Source organism: Tympanuchus pallidicinctus, unplaced genomic scaffold, assembly GCF_026119805.1.
Source record: "Tympanuchus pallidicinctus isolate F22 unplaced genomic scaffold, pur_lepc_1.0 scaffold1, whole genome shotgun sequence".
In the NCBI taxonomy this organism is placed as follows: Eukaryota; Metazoa; Chordata; class Aves; order Galliformes; family Phasianidae; genus Tympanuchus; species Tympanuchus pallidicinctus.
Genome location: NW_026294618.1, coordinates 45,815,583 through 45,828,116, shown reverse-complemented (window position 1 = coordinate 45,828,116; position 12,534 = coordinate 45,815,583). Strand labels below are relative to the sequence as shown.

The window sequence follows — 12,534 nt, the reverse complement described above, 5'->3', positions numbered from 1 at the left end:
TTAGATTACCTTTGTTGCTTTGTATATCTAAGATTTGAATTGATTTTTTCTGGTATAAAAACAATGGGGGAAGGGAATTCTGATATAATGGTTTGCAGAAACCAGAAATGCCAATAATATGCAGGCAGCTCAAAAAATACAGTATTTACTGACTCAATGAAGCATATTTTTTAGTGGATTATGATGGCAAGTTCCAACCTGACAGAAGAATACTGGTTAGGTTTCTGAAAAATTGTATTTATTCTTGTAATATATTAAATTGTATAATCCCCTAAGATCCTCAAGCATAGTACTTTTTATAAAGTTTTTAATGGGCACAATTCTTTTTTTTTTTTCATAAAATGAAGTCATAAATTTTCAGCAACCTCCTGTATATTAATAAAAGATTGATTCATGAGATACAACAAATGTAACAGAATACTAGTTTTAAATACCGGGATATCACTACCTAAAACATACCTCTGTGATAGATCAAATGTTTAACAAGTAAAACCTGTCTATATTCTAATTACCAGAATTATTACTAGAAATTGAATATAAAACTGAAAATGCAGGCAGAATGTATTCCTATTACCATTTGCTATATTATTTTTTAACAATTTAAAGAATATATCTACATATGAGAAAACAGCATGAATTCTGATGATCAAATATTGAATTGCAATTTAATTTTATGTTTTGTTAGAACACCAGTATTTCAGCTTCAACCCTGGCTCTTTTCTGTTGTATATAGGAGCCAGCTCATACCAGTCAGTATAATTTTCTCCATATTTTTTCACTTTGAAGACAATCTTTTGGAGTGTCAAAATCTCACTTGTTTTAAAGGGGTCAATGAGATCAAAGATGTTGCAGTCATACAGCATCTCCAAGAAAAGCAAAGATTTTAAGTTTTACCAGCCTTATCTATGATAATTGGGACTGAAACTGGTACAAATGGAGAGAGAGCTTTTACAACAGCATATAGTGATAGAACAAAGCGTAATTGCTTTAAAATAAGATAGGTAGACTTAAATTAGATATAAGGAAGAAATACTTCATGAAGAGGGTGGTGAGGCATTGGTACAGGCTGACAAGAGGAGCTGCGGATGCCCCATCTGTGGAGATATCCAAGGTCAGGTTGGATTTTGAGTAACCTGATCTCATGAGAGGTCTGGGCCCATGGTGGTGAGGATGGGTCCCTTCCAACCCGATGATTCTCTGTGTGATTCTCTTATTCTCAGATTCTATGATCTACTGCTGCTGTTTTTGCATTTTCTCAGACAGTGTCAAGTTCTCTTTCTTTTATTATGTGCTAAAGTTTTTATTGCCATTTTTGTAACAAGTGGTGTGTAGTTCTTCAAGTTATGGTAGTGAAAATAAACACAATGCCTCTAGTAGGAAAAAAAAAAAATAGGAAGAAGGAGAGAAGTAGAAAAGCCTTTAGAATACAAAAATGAATACATGAAAATTATAATAAATAACAGAGAGCTCAATAGTTATTGAGTTAAAGTAATGGCTCCTTAAAATAATGGTTACCAAAGACCATTATGAATCTGAATCAGCTAGTCCCCCACAACATATGCAATCTGATGCCCTTTACATCTCCTATATGACAATGGGCCACTCAAGGAGAAAAAACACTTTCAGACTCAGTGAAAAAACCACAATGAAAAGCAACCAGCTAAACTATCTATCACTCTGATTTTTAATAGACTATCTTCAGGAGTGATAACATTTCATTAATTTTTGATCTATTAATGACTACGCTTGCCCCAACAGATTGAAATATAGCCTAAATTTAACACTTTTTTTACAGCATAGATTTACATCTCTCTCCAATCCCAAACATCTGCTCTTGAAGCCAGGGATTCTGCTGCAGTCAAAACATTCTGCTGATGTATCAGTCACTTCTTGATTTTGTTGCTGATATTAATGAAAATGGGATCAAGACTTCTTCTCAGATTAAATCATACAGTAGGCAGCAAAGAGTCTCTGACCCTTTTCTTTCTTCAGGCTAAGGCAGCTGACCATGTCTGAGGCATTGATCTGTGTGTCAAACAAGCAAACAAACAAACAAAACAAATACACAAACAAAAACAACACTAAAATACCCTAAAATCCCTAAAATCTTCCTGCTCAGGAAACACTTAGATCCTCCAAGCAAGTGAATCCCCCAGATTAGAAATTTTAGAATTTCCCAGTTTCAGGCCTGTTTTGGGAGGACTTTTTCTATGCCATACGTAGCAATTTAGAAATAATGTATAGAGGTTTCTGAGAAGATGTAGGTGCTACCTTACAATCCTCATCCACTAATGAGCAATGGGAAGTGTTTTACAGAACAACCCATCCGCAAGAAAAAACACGTACATCTTTCTTGCTGTCACCTTCTCCAAATGATGTGGTATTTTATTTCCAGACCTAGTTTCCCCTGTAATACACCAGCTTCTTCTATTCACTGTCTTCACCCTAGCCTTATTCTCCAGCACCTTTCCCATCTTTCAGTGCCAGATCCTTATGGGATCAGACTCCTTTTTGCATATATTATCTTCCATTCCCAAACTAGACAGCTCCATTAATTAAAGACAGATTTAACTTCTCTAAATGCACACTTTCCGAAACAAATATTTTTGCACATGGCAATTACAATCACAGCTTAATGTCAGAATGCCTTTAAAAGATGGAAGGAAGGAAGGAAGGAAGGAAGGAAGGAAGGAAGGAAGGAAGGAAGGAAGGAAGGAAGGAAGGAAGGAAGGAAGGAAGGAAGGAAGGAAGGAAGGAAGGAAGGAAGGAAGGAAGGAAGGAAGGAAGGAAGGAAGGAAGGAAGGAAGGAAGGAAGGAAGGAAGGAAGGAAGGAAGGAAGGAAGGAAGGAAGGAAGGAAGGAAGGAAGGAACTTCAATTTTCTTTCCCACAAATGTAGCTGTGTTAACCAAGTTTCTTGTGTAAAGAATGAAGTGCAAGGTATAACTTTCATACTGTTTCTGTATCAGTGATTCTATGACTTCTCCACTTTTTTTTATATCTCTCAGCAGGTAGTTGAGAGCTCTGTTTTTAGCTCTGCTTCTTTTATATACTTATTTTCTATGCATTTTTTTTAACCTGATTCTGAAGTTCATTATTTTATAATGGCATATATACACACAATATGTACATGTGTACACACCTTTATGTATAAATATATAACCCCAGAAAATGTATTTGGACAAAAAAAGCATACGTATCTATATACTTTTATGCATTTCAGATACATAGAATAAGGAAAACAAGAGCCGTATACATCCAATTTTTCATATTCTAGTTGTGATTTGCTGGGCTTTACTTGGTCTCCTTCCATAAAAGAACTGGAACCAAAATTTTAAATCACTCAGTCTAAAGAAGTATGTAATTAAATGAAGAAAAAATTCAGAAGACTTCCCGCAAAGTATGACATCTTTGTCATATACACAAAGTATCTCCCTTTGTGTATATTACCTTGAGTGTGGGCGGATGTTTTTAATCCAGAAAACAAGCATGGAGTAGTAGAAAAACAGTGTATTTCATTCTTACATATTTCGCTATTGAAAGGCCCTTCTTTAATTGCAGCAGGGGAGAGTGGAGTTTACTGTGAAAACCAAATGACTTGCCTTTAGGATACAAGAATTTGATCGGGTTGTATTGTTGCTGCCAACAATGAGCTAAGGAGGTTAATGGATCACAGGTCTGGCAAGCAGCCACACTACCTCTGGCTCAATACATTAGGCTGCATGATCTGGGCTGAGGTTTGGCAATAGTTGTGCTTTTTTTGTTTTGTTTTGTTTGTTTGTTTAAATCAGGGCGTGAGTAAATAAAAGTTATATTTTCTCCATTCTTTTCCCGAAAACACCATCACTTCTCACAGCTGGGAGAGCGAGGGAAGGCAGCAGCGGCCTCCCGCGCTCGGATGTGCCCTGAGCAGCCGGACACGGGCAAGGAGGGCGCTGCGCTCCGCGGTTTGCTGCGCTCCGCGGCAGCGCAGACTGCAGCCTGCAGGGGACAGAGGCTGCGCGGCCTCGACGGGCATCCCAAGCTGTAGGTCGAGTGTCCGCACCCCACCAGATTTCGCTTGCTCAGAAACCACCACCCGGAGCCACCTCTCCAGCAGGGCATGGAGCAGGCGGTGTGGGAGATTGGGGAACGTTTTGGCCCCCAGCAAACATTGTTTGTTTGTTATTTGAGACAGAGAGAGACTGAGGGAGAGAAACGAAAGGCACATCAAAAGTATATAGCTCCCCCTCTCCCATCTTGCATGCTTCTTGGGCGCGCTGAAGGAAGCGGCAAGCAGCAGCGGCAGCGTTACGATGCAAATCACAAAGCGAGCAACTTTCACTGCTGCTGTGGCTATTTTTGATTTTTATCCTGAGAACGGGCTTTTTTTGGTGCGAGATGCCTTCTCCCCAAACCCTTCCATACGACTGTTTGAAATCTGCCCTCCCTCCCTTCTCCCCGGCTCTCCGCCTTCCCAACAAGAAGCGATAACGCCGCACCATCCTCGCTCCGTTCCCAGCAGCTCACCGCGCTCCGCCAGGAGGTGAGCAGAGCAGGGGAAGGAACGTTTGCAGGGAGCACCGCACAGCTGCCCAGCTGAGGCGGGCCCTTGCCGCCGCTTACTCGTATCGCTGCAGTTGCGGAATGGGGAACGGGGCCCGCGGCAGCTCCCACCCTCAAGCCGCGGCGCAGCGGCGGCAGCGTCCCCAGCGTCCCCAGCGTCCCCGGCCGCTGCCTGCAGAGCGCGGAGGGCCCTGCCCTGCACCTGCCTCAGAGGGCTGTGAGGGAGGAGGAAAAGAGGGAGGGAGGGAAGGAGGGAGGGAGGAATGGAAAGAGGGAGGGAGGCTCCTCCGCGCGCGGGGAGAGGCTCCGGCGCTCAGCTGGGCGCTACCGGCAGCTGCTGCCGTGCTGCACCGCGGGCGGTGGCGGCTCCCGGAACCGCAGCTTTGGGGCTCGGAGCTCAGCCAGGAAGTAGACCAGAGTTTCGCTGCTCGCTCTTTTCTTTTTTTTTTTTTTTTTTTTTTTTTTTTGGTGACTGACCTTTTTTATTATTATTCTTTTTAATCCCTTCCCCGGCTCCTCCCGACTGCGGTGCGTGTGCCACCCGAGGAGGATGCGCGCTTCCCCCAGCCCCTTACCCGGCAGCTCCCTCCGCGGCGGCGGGGCGCGGGGGGCCGCGGGGGGCCGCGGGGCTGGGGGCGCCCTGGGCCGCACCTGTCCGCGCCGCGCTGCGCTCCCCGCGCTCCGCCGCCTCTCCCCGCCGCCCCTCGGTGCCTGAGCGTCCGGTACAGCACCGCACCGCACACGCGCCCGGAGGCACTCACGCACTGACTCGCAGCACTCTGCCCAAGCTGCCGAGCAGCGCCGCCAACAGCCCCCTCCCTCCTTCCCACCTCCTCCCTCGCTCCCGCCCGCTGCTCCGGAGGATGCCCGGTAAGTTGCGGCGAAGACCAGCACCTCCGCCGGTGCGTGATCTCACGGGTTAGGGACCGCTTTATAATGCTGCTGCCCGCCGGTGGAGGGCGGGTGGGGGGGAAACAGGGGGTGGCGAGGGGAGGGGAGATGACAGCGATCCGAGGCGGGAGGCGGCGGGGCCGGCCGGGTGTTCCTCAGAAGGACTTCGAGCTGCGCGGCCGGGGCTTGGATGTGGGTGCCGAAGGACGGGGTCCGGGCACCCCAGAGGGCACCTGGGGGGGGGGGGGGCTCCTCTCCTTCGTTGCCGGGTGCAGCCTGCGGCACAGCGGTGAGTACGGGGCTCCGCGCCGCGCAGGGTCCCCCGGGGATGGGCAGGAGGCGGAGGGTGCGCGCCCATCCTGGGGCTCCTCGGGGGCGGCTCCGCTCTGCGCTGCGCCGCTGCGCACAAGGGACGGTTCTCTGCTCTTCCCCCTTGGATTTAGGAGTGCCCCGGGGACTGCCGGGGTTCAGAGAGGCAGATCGGAGAGGGGGCTTTACCGGGCGCTCACCTGAGTAGTGGAGCGGCCAGGTGCCCGCTTCCCGTCCTGGATGCGCCCTCCCGTGTGCTTCCCTGGGCTCCGGAGGCAGAATGCTCGTCCCTAAGGGAAGGGTCGATGCTTGCAAAATGTTTGCTGTCGGATTAGCGCGTGGCTGTGCTAACTCCTCGCAGGCTGGGGCTCAACTCCTCTGCCGAGTGCTGGAGGCACCGGGGCGCGGGGCTTTGTGTTCTCCTGCGCTGCCGGGAGTGAGTTGTGGGAAACACACGGAAAAGCTGGTTAGTGCCAGAGGTTTTACAGTGGAATTGCCAAATCGTGTAAATGTTTCTCATACTTTCAACTATGACAATTATATTTTTTTTCCTCACTGTGTGTTGCAACCTGGATATGATATTTGTCCCATTCAAGTCAATAGTAAAACTCCCTTTGACTTCAGAGGAAGAGGTTTTTGCCAATGCAGAATACATTTCAAAGGTAAAGGGACTGGGCAGAAAGATGTGAGACAGCAAAGTGAGAGAGATGTAATAAAGAAACTTCATTTCAGAAAGACAGGCTTTTAACCAAGGAAATTTAGCTTCAATCTGTCAAAAACATTTAGGATTTTCATTCCTACTTTGCAGTGAACAGGTATCAGACCGATTTCTCGACATGTTTGTCACAAAGGTGGACCAAAGTCCATTGTTTTACCCACATACATTACAGAATATTACCTGATTCATATTTTACACCTTTCTGGCATTATGCAATTTTTTTTTATTAAGAAGTTGGAAGTGAGAGAGACTGGACCCAAAGCCCTGCTGGGGCTGTTGAATGGACTCCTATTGACTTTAAAGGCCCGCAGTTGAGGCCCAGAAAGATTTGACAGGGGAGTAGTGGGAGAGATGTAGTGCAGTTTGTAAGGCAAGGTGTTGCATAAGCATTTAACTCATGAATAGCCAGAAAAGAGAAAAATCTAAATGTACATGAATTTCCATTCAGTTTTCAAGAACTCTTTCACAGCACAGATGCAAATAAGAAATAATACTTCTGATCAATAATTAAAATGTCCATATTCATATTGACTATAAAGAACATTTTATGAGAAAAAGTCTACTAGGAAATTGAAGTTTTAGTTCACAGAACACCTTGTGTTCACTGCAGCATTTAGATTGGGAGCAGTCAGAGGTATAACACCAAATAAAAATATTGATATTCAAATGGCAAAGCTGTCATTATTCCTGTAACCTGAGTAGCCACTTCCAGTTGGTTGGAATGTCTTTCAAAAGAAATTTCAAAAGACATATTTTTCATTTTTTTTTATTAAATCTGAGCGATGAAAGTACCCCAAAAATGTTGCATGTCTACAGCTGTCAAGGTTCAGAATCATGCCCATACCTCATGAAGACTGCGACTAGTACATTATGAAAAACAAGTATTTGATAAGGAAAAAAAATCCCTTTCTTAGTCGAGGTCCAATGATATTTCTCTTCTAAGCACAGGTGTGTGTTAATAGGCAAAGATAGAAAGAAGTCTGAGGTGCTGCATCTCTCCTTCAGTTTTGTTAGTTGGATATCTGGAAGAATTGTCATTGAATTGAAGCTAACATGCCAAAATGTGATCAGATTAAGATGTTCATTTTTACAAAGGAAATAAAGAACAACAAAAACACCTCTAAAATGGACAAGTGCTTCATGGTTATTTCTTTCTCTTTCTGGAATTATGTAGCAAGGAAGAAACTTCTTTTCTAAATGCCATGCTATTGATTCCTTCTCGATTTCTCTGAATTCAAATGTGTCTTTTATCACATATGAAGGTGAAGTGTACATGTTTTACAGAACATTATATGGAGAAAAATTTTACTTTATTTTTTTAACCTCCTGTCTCTATCTGCTATTTACTAACACATTGTAATGTCACAATCTATTTTTTCTGATAATAATTCAACTTCAAATCAAATGTGAAGAATATGATTATTTCCATAGTGAGAGTTTTGGACTGTTTGTTTAAGACCCAAAGCTATGCTTAATCTCGTTTGCATAGGATAAGGAGAGTCAGTAGTTCACAAAATGAGGATAAATATTTGAATAAATCTTCAGTTTTGTCTTGAGACCCATTGGTGTGAAATTCCACATTCTTTTCATTTTGATGTTTCAGTTCTTCCTCTTCATATGTGCATGTGGGAGCACAGCCCAGTGTTCTCGTGGGCATCGTCTCCAAAATTGCACATTGGGCTTTTTAGTCTTACCTGTAATTGAACAGCACACAAAATTTGAGTGTATATAATAGGGTTAAAACAAATCAGAGAACCTCCTTGAGATAATTCTGGTCTCCATTACTCATCTTTATAAACATCATTCTGTTTTGAGAAATAAGTGCTGTTTATGTTAATTCAGATATTTCTCTTTCTAGGCTGCTGCAAATTTGCTGTCCCTTCCCTGACTCTGACACATGTTTATGGCATTGTACTACCACTTTATTACATGAATGTTCACTAATGTCTACAGCTCTCATGGAAACAATCTTAGTGAGATTACTGAAAGCTGCTTTTGTGATTATTATGCCCTTGAAAAACTTTTCAAAATAAATTTCACTGTTTCTTAGTGCTAGAAGACATTCTCCAGACAGTTTATTTAGGACTATATTCTTCTACAATTAAGAACAAAAGCCTCCTCTGTAGCACAAATCAATCAAAATATTGGTTTTAGGTTATACATTGTACATATGGAACCTGGCATGTAAAGCAGATGGTATGTAAAATTATGCACAGCATGTCTGGAAAGCCATACAATATCTAAATGCGGTGCAGCAGAACAAGGAAATAGTGTCACACGTAACTTAAAATAACAGATACTGGCCTATGTCTAGTCTCAACTGCACTTCATTTGTGTGTGTGTGTGTGTGCGTGCCCACTTGTTTGATTTTCTCTTACTTCATTCAGGACCTTTACTCCATAATACGATCTTCCCGAGAAAAACATTCAGGCTGAAATGATATGCTTCTGGCTAAATGAATAAAGATGAAAACAGAAGGAAAACTAATTTGGTTTAGTTTTGGTTCAGAACAATACTGCATGCAAATTTAAGAAGTCGTCAAAAACAGAAGGAAAATAACAAAAATAGCCAAACAGTGTTTGCTTGCTACTGGGGTGGTGTTCTTCTGTATTTATGCATCTGATTTGCCCAATCCAGTAACAGTACGTAATAGTACTTCTGGCTTGTTGCAGAAACACCACATCTTCCCCCTTTCAAGTATTATAAGACTGTTTACAGGTTTCTTCCTGTGCACCATGTGTACTGTGCATTGTAAACATAATAAAATGAAATTATCATTGTGAAAGGTTTCATATCATGAAAGCAGTGAAATAAATATTAGTCTTGAAGCATGTGCTGACCTCAGAGGGACCGAATCACACATGGAAAGAGTTTTGTTGGACACAGATACTTTCCTGATCAATGACCATGAAAAGTAATAGTTCATCAAAGCTTATAGAAGTATTTAAGTGCATGCCTATGACATATAGTGAGTTGTGCAGCTGTCTTTTTTAGCTTGCAGGGGAAAAGCTTGACAAATATCTCCTTTTTTAAAATTTTGTTTTGCATTTTGTATGGGTGTTACAAGGCACTAAATGTTTTAAAATAGATGTACAGCAATAATCTTTGACGATGTTTCTAATCCAAATGATCTTCTATAAACTGGATGTGAAGCATGAAGTTCATAGTGAAAGACTGCCATGAAGTGAACTCTAAATATAATAACCCAGTATTACATCAGAGCTACTTTGCTAGCCAATTTTATAAGATATACCCATTTTTGAAGGACACGTGTTGAAAGAATGCCCCATATTTAAGCTGTTCATTTTTAAAAACATTTTAAAAAAACATTTTAAAAAACATTAAAAAAAACATGTTTAATGTTTTTAAGCCACCCATGTTGGCATAGCATGTCTCATATTACAAAAAAAAAAAAAAAAAAAAAAAAAAAGCAATCAAACCCTGCAAATCCTGCTACTTTTCATGCTCTGGCACCTTTAGTTCTTGTGCATCTTGCTTGTAGCGATGTTGCATGAGAAAATACAGCTCTCTGGAAGATTAAAGTAACACTTTTGCACTGATATGTCACAGAACAGTGTCTATCATCTCATTTTGCTTTTGGAGATGAAAAAACATTTATCCATTTAAAGCACTCTTCTTGTATTAGAATGGCTTGAAATATCTTGACTGCACACAGTTGCTCAAGTCTCCAATGGACTATCACAAATAAAACCATTAGATGGTATTATAGCAGAGATTCAGATGGAGATGACAGGAGATGACCAGGAGATGACAGGAACCTAGAATAAAGCACAAATTGCTTAAAAATATCTGTGAATATCAAAAGTGATTGATGGAAGGGCATCGTGTGCCAGTTTATAATCAATATATAAATGCAATTTTTTGTTAATTGTACAAAGAAAATATTAATATTAGTGGATTAATCATATATAAAATCAAGTGTAAACTGAGCCAACGAATATGGGTTTTGTCCTTTGCAGTAGTTACTTTATCTTGCTCAGCAGCACGTTAACTTTCTACATGAGCTGACTTTCAACTTACATCAAAACCTCCCTTTGCAACTTGGCATTGCTACTATGATGACAGCATTTGAAAACTGGCATCCCATGGGAAGCGAGTCATTTTACATCAGTGGAAACAGATTTACTCTGCAACCTGGATTATGTGCAGACAGGTTTGATTTCCTTAGCAGATATTATTACAGAATATATGGTTTTTGCCAGAAATGCAGATAAAACTGAGTTTGGTAAAGATCTAGTTGAACATAGAAACGAAGTTGGAATTAGTGGAGAGATTGCAGATTGAAGTTAAAAAGACATAAGCATGTAGGATTTATGTTTATTTGTCTCTGTTTATTTAGTTTTGTTTTTGTTTTTGTATTTGTTTTTGTTTTTAAAAATGGAAAAATATATTCTTTCACGAAAAATCCATTAGGTAGAAGTAAAAGATAAACAAAATATCAAACCAAGGTTAAAAATATGATTACAAAAGTAAAGCTACATAGCATGTTCCTTCCACTGGAAAAGTAATTAACGCAGGTAGGTTGGGAGCTTCAAAAGAAGACAAAAGCCAGAAAATAACCTTTTCTCACTTTGGAAATCCAGGTGGCCCCAGCAGATTTTACATGGCTCTTCATACACCTTTGTCTGAGTACAAACATTCATACATTCCTTTTTTCCTTTTAAAATCAAAATAGATATAATTCTCTGCTTTGTTACAGTCTGGTTTCATCTTTAGCAGGGATTTGCTGATTGTTCTTCCTTTCTGACCATGAAGGTAAGAAGGAAGATGTGACAGCGCAGTAAATAGCTGAGAGTGGCTAAACTGTTTCCTGAAGGTAAAACAGCAGGGTCCAATGGTTCTCCTGCAGAATGTTTTAAACCCTTGGCTATAAATAATATCTGGCACTGCCAAAAAAAAAAAAAAAAAGTAACTGAATCCTGAAAAAGGAGAAAACAAAATGAATCAATGAATCTTTGGTGTCAGAACTCAGTGTTGCACTAAACCCTAAACACCATAAAATGGAAAGATTGTTTGCCAGCTATGGGCTAGTGTCATGTAAAATCATGGTCAATTTCTTCTTGTTAAGACTTTAAAAAATGACTATAATCCTATGCTCAAGAACAAGTAAGTATTATCACTGCACGTGGAGCAGAGGAGTATTGAAACCAGTATTCTATTTAGTACAGGAAATAGAGATACCAATTTTAATATCAATTTAAAATTCTGAGAAAAGAATTGACTGGACTGAATGGAGCTCACTTTGGCACGATGTAAATGGTAAGATTTGAGGAAAATTATTTACCATAATTTGCTGCTGCATATTTTCACCCTTGCAAATGCTGTATAAAGTCTAAATGCAGAGGTGGCAGCAAATCTGCAGAGGTGGCAGCAAATCTCTACTATTTGATAGCAGATTAATCAGATTAATCTCCAGTGTAAAATGAAATACATGTGTATGTTCAATAACAGGTCTATTGTTCTAGAACCAAACAAAATGCCTTTGTTTGTATTGTGGTGGAACATTATATTCCTGAATGATGTAAAATCTACATCCACCTCACTGTGCTCACATCCACTCTTTGATCCCCATAAACATTCGACATCACTGAATGTCAGTGAGTGCCATTTTTTTCTGCATGGAGGAATTCATTGACACAGCTTTGCTCCATATGCACCTCCATGTCAAATGCCATTTTGTCAGACTGCATCTCTACTGCCATCTGTCACATGGCAACAACATGTAATGAAGTATTCTGGGAAGGTTCCTTGAGATATAGTCAACCTACTAGGGCTTTGGAAGGTGAACTGTACTGCAAAAAATGAAATGCAACTGAGATCTGCCTAAGCTCTTGGAGCCACTGCTTCCTTCCCATAGTTGCTTTCCCAGAAACTCCTTCATGACTGCAAGGGAGAAACCTCCCAGGTAAAAATGAATTAGCAACAATTTCCTTTCTTATGTACCAGACCTATGGTGCTGTAACTGCATTGGCTCATCTCCCAGAAAAGAAGCTATTTACAGTGCAGATGCTTGGAGAAACATTTTCAAACACCTCTGCTTTGTACAACTTAA

The 12,534-nt window shown here is 41.2% G+C and overlaps 1 protein-coding gene across 4 annotated transcripts in view; it reads left to right on the top strand.

The window, feature by feature from the left end:
* Positions 1–4,416: 4,416 nt before the first annotated feature.
* Positions 4,417–12,534, top strand: part of HS3ST5 (heparan sulfate-glucosamine 3-sulfotransferase 5) — a 179,199-nt gene continuing 171,081 nt past the window's right edge. For 2 of the 4 annotated variants that reach the window (XM_052683468.1, XM_052683499.1), the window contains exon 1: positions 5,226–5,413. The gene's annotated coding sequence lies outside the window, so the exon portion shown is untranslated. Of the gene's footprint in view, positions 4,524–5,225; positions 5,414–5,619; positions 5,724–12,534 lie in introns of those variants that run through there. The other 2 variants (XM_052683488.1, XM_052683478.1) reach the window with 2 other exon arrangements.